At 36.2% G+C, this 4,909-nt stretch overlaps 1 pseudogene; it reads right to left on the reverse strand.

Annotated features, from left to right (window-relative positions):
• Positions 1-557: 557 nt before the first annotated feature.
• Positions 558-4,909, reverse strand: part of LOC102473115 (baculoviral IAP repeat-containing protein 2-like) — a 6,370-nt pseudogene continuing 2,018 nt past the window's right edge.

Consider the following 4,909-nt stretch of genomic DNA (forward strand, 5'->3'; position numbering starts at 1 on the left):
TTATGTGTATGCAGACACAGGGTATGATGGGCTGGGATAAAGGCTTTTTTATTTATTTATTTTTAATTTTTTTAAACTTACATTTAATCACATATATCTTTAGAATGTACATTTCTTTTTCCAGCATGAATACCATGCATTTTTTTACTTCAGGTGTCTTCAAATGTTCAACAATATTTTAAAGACTTTTCCACATAGGCTAATACATAGTCTCCATTTCCTTTATGAGAGAAATGTGTGAAAAGTACCCTTGAAATAGGAAATTTTCTTAGAGGAGGGTACATTCTTGGCATACTACCAGCTGACCACAGGGAATGAATATAATAGAAACTTCTTTCTTCAGACATACTTCACAAGTTCTTCTTGTAACCTAAATTTTTCTTCCAGTGACAGAGCTGAAACATCTTATGTTTGGAATATACTTCATTTTTTCCCACAAATACATTCCTATATAATGTAGAATCAATTTCTTTTAGACAGTTTTGAAGATGTTGGCTGCAGCATTTTCTTTACTAAAACAGTATCAGCTCTCTTGCTTGTAAAGGTATCTGTGCTTTTCATTTAATAATATGTTCCTGTTTATTAATTACATTGGCCTTTAAAAGATTATCCAGGATAGGAAGCACACACATCAACTGTTGAAAGAGAGCCATTTTTTTTCAAATTAATGACAGTTTGCCTGATGCCAGTTCTTCTGCTTGTCTTTCCTTCTCTTTTTTCATCTTCGTCACTAAAAAGTGCCAATACAATATCATTGGCTGCTCTTTAGTTCTTTCCAGTTGAGAGGATTTTATTCTGAACTGTCTGTTTCACTAGGTTTCTACTAAAGGCCATTTCCAAGGCAAACTTAACCACAGTTATTCATCATGATTGCATCTTTTGAAGAACTTTCTCCAGGTCCAAAGTGAGTAATTAATGGATCAGCATTTTTATCTCCTGGAGCGTCTGAAGCTGAGAACAGCTGTTCAAAAGATGTGGATATCGGGACCAGCAGTTGGCATGGTGGCTATGTCGTTGGACTCCCATGTAGTTGACCGGGGTTAATGTCCTGGACCCGGTGGCTTGGAACTCACACCGGGCGCGTGTGCATGCATGCCCAAGATCACGAGAGGAGAATGGAGGAGAAGGGATGTGGCATGGCCATCCCCCCTGGGAGGGTGATTTCCCGCTTTCTGTCTCTCTGTCTCTCTCTGTCTGGCGAGCACACACACCCTATGGCAAATACCTCTCCAAAAAAAAAAAAAAAGATGTGGATATCTAGCTTGAATTTCATCAACAAACTCCTGCCCTTTCACGGGTATCAAGTACTTAATTTTGGAAACCAGTTGGCATGTTCTATGCATGGGTTATTTCCGGATTCCCAACACCTCAAGCCACCATCACAACAAAACATTTGACATCATTGTTGTGCCCCATGTAATAAAAACCAGCACTTGCAAGCTGTTCAGGCTGAACTGGAACCCTAGAGAGCCAATACGTAAATGCGCTCATTTGAGCTACATGTGTCTGTATGCTTAGATTTGAAATGCTAAATCTCAGTCTTTCTAGAGACTCTTCCAAAAATGGACAGTTGGAAAAATGTCTCCAGTGTGCTAACATAGCATCATTCTTTGGTTCCCAGTTACTCAACTCCCCACTACAGGCAAAGCAGGCTACCCTGTCTCCAGGTCTTACATAATAAAAGTAAGCTCTTGCCAGTTTTGATAGTGACAAAAAGGTTAATGGCCACATATGGTATGAAGAAAAAAATCTGGCTTTTTCAGTACTCATTTCATATCTGTAGGGATTGGTTCTCAATTGAAAGAAGTCTTTGACTGCTCTAGAATGAAGAGGGTTTGGTGAATTAAGAGGTGGGAATAAGAACCCTTGAATGAACAGCTGAGCAACTATGAGACAAAATTCTTTACTAAATGATTTCTTTATTTCATTTAAAATTCAGAGTATATTTAAAAAAAAATGTGATCATGAACATCTGTGCCAAGTTTTTGCATGCGCCTGTGCTTTTATTTTTCTTGAGAAAATACAAGGAATGGAATGTTTGGACCATATGGTAGGTGTATGTTTAACTTTTAAGAAACTGTTTATTTCTTTCACAAAGAAGTTGTGCCATTTATTATTTTCATCAATCAATATACTCATGAACAAGTGAATGGATAAATTGCTCTATTTCCATATAATAGCATACAGAGGATATCCCTATCTGTGGGCTCCGTATCTACATATTCAACCAATTGCAGATCAAAAACACTTGAAAGGAAAAATAAAAACTAACAATATAAAATTAGAAATACAAATAAAAATACAGTACAATAATTATTTACTTAATATTTACATAATATTGGGTAGTTTAAGAAATCTATAGATTACTACTTAAAGTATACAGAAAAAAGTGCATACTTATTGAGGACTTTTAAAAATTCATGGAAAAATGGAATTAAAGTATGAATTTATTTTGATGCAAAAAATTAAAACCATGCATAGTTTTTTCATAATTTGCATTTTCCAAATACAAACATTATTGTGTTTTATATATGTCATTTAAGCGCATCTGTAGATTTCAGTATACATGAGAATTATGGGGTGACAGTAATGTCCTGAAACAATTACATAGTGACTAAAAGGAAACTTTAGAAATAATAAATACATTGTTACCTCGATTATGGCAATGGCTTCACAGCCTTATAAATATGTGATAATCATCACATTGCATACTTTGCTTCACAGCCTTATAAATATGTGATAATCATCACATTGCATACTTTATTAAGTTAACTCATTGTATGTCAACTATACCCACAGTAGTGTGTTTAAAACAGCTCAAGAGGAAAATCGTGCAGAAATACACTTGTAGAAACCTTCATTTTGGAGCATTACAATGTTCCAATATCATTTATTTCTCTTTCTATTCTTGGTACTTACCTCAGACCTTCTTCTTTTCATTTATTTATTTATTTATTTACTTACTTACTTATTTACTTACTTACCTACTATAAAGTGAGTGTGTTCAATGGAAAGAGACAGAGAGATAAGTGAAAGGGAAAGTGAGAAATTACCTCTGGGGGATGTTCACACTACATACCATTGTTCATTCTCCTCCTTGGATTTTAGGCATGCACTCACACATTTTGGGTAATTTTCAGGCAATCTGGAACTCAACGACGTGGCAGTCCTGTGCCTTAGCCACCAGCCCACCCACTGACCCCAACCCACACCTTCTGTTCAATGGATTGCAATAAGTAGAAATTCCCTTTGTTACTCTAACTTAAGGAAAACTGGCTAGTCTTTCTCTTTAGGCTATCTTTTGAATGTAGGATGCTGCAGGTGTGTGTGTGTGTGTGTGTGTATGTGTGTGTCTGTGTGTGTGGTGGTTGAGCGGAAAGGCTGCTGAAGTGGAGAGTAAGGATAAGTATAGAGAAAAGAGAGCAAGAGTATAGGAAGAGTAGCAGGAGTAGAGGACTCCTCTGCGATGAGTTCTACCTCTCCTGGAACCTAGGTCTGTCTCATCTAAAGCCCCATGAAATTCAGTTTCAGAGTCCACTTCCTCGACCAACTTTGCTTCTACACTGATGGAAATTCATGTGTTCCTCAAATTCAGTTTGACGTCCTTGAAAGTGCCAAGCCTGTAATTCTCTCTTGCTTCTTACTGGGTAATGTATTAGGGCATCTTCTCTTGAGGGTTTTGCTAAAATTCTTCATTTTTGCCTTTTTAATTTCTCACTCTGGATCCTTCCAAATTGGAGTGTACTACTGACAATTTTAAACGAATTCGTAAATTTATTATTTTGTTTCAATATGGCATTTAGACTTTTTTTTGGAAAAAATGAGAATATTTTAGATTTTTACTTCATAATCTTGTTTAGGTTTCCTAAACAAGGTTACCCACATTAGAATATTTTTAATCAGTCAGAGAGATGTTGGGGAGAAGGAAAGGAAAGCAAAATAAAAGCCAAAGGCCTTTGATGACTGGAAGGGAGTTGACATTTCAGAATGATGGAGAGTGGAGAGGCTCAAAATGAGGATAAGTTATACTCTGCTGTTGAGATTCTCTTTATTCTCATTATTGCCCTACCTAGGGTTATTTTTTTTTAAATTTTGCATAGGATGTGTATTTGTTGGAGTGACAGAGAGAGGAAGAGAGAGAAAGAGAAAGCAAGAAAGCACTCCCCAACTCCATGGGGGATGCTTATGCCACAATCCCTTCTCCTCCAATCTCCTCATCCCAGAATATTGGTCATGCATACACATATACCTGGCACATTTCATAAGCTGCCAGGTTTGGGACTTAACATTCATTGAACCCTGTGAGATCCAGCTACATTAACTGCCATGTCAGTGACCGGTCTACCCTATCTGGTTTTAACTGAGAGATTGCTTTGTGGGATAAAGATAAAGTTCCTTCATTTTTTTACAAACTATGCAAATTATTTCCAGTGATTATTGCACATTTTCACCCAAGTAGTAAAGATGATCAAGAGTAATCACATTTAAAAAATATTTTGATATCTAATATTTTTAACATCATAAAAGTTTAATAAATACTATGGAAAAAATCTGAATTATTAAAGAAAAAGGCAAGGTGTTTTGAATACAGATGAGTCCCCTAGCTGCATTTTCCCATATTAAAAAAGAAGACTATCATTCTTGGACAAAAATCCTCTGCACTTACAAACAATATATTGATAGAAAAATGTAAATTATCAGTGCCCTCAGGAGTTAATGGCTTGTCTAAGGTCACTCAGGAAGCTTGAGTGCTTTGTATAGGACACTTTAAAATATCTGCAGTCTCAATCTGAGAGTGGCTGAAGCGGCTGGGTCAGTTGAGATGAAGCTTCTGGATAACCAGAATACACAGGGAACTCAAGTGCCTTATGTGAAAAAAAAAAAAAAAAAAAGATTAACCCAGTTAAAA

Source organism: Tupaia chinensis, unplaced genomic scaffold (genome assembly GCF_000334495.1).
Source record: "Tupaia chinensis unplaced genomic scaffold, TupChi_1.0 Scaffold143728_1, whole genome shotgun sequence".
NCBI lineage: Eukaryota > Metazoa > Chordata > Mammalia > Scandentia > Tupaiidae > Tupaia > Tupaia belangeri.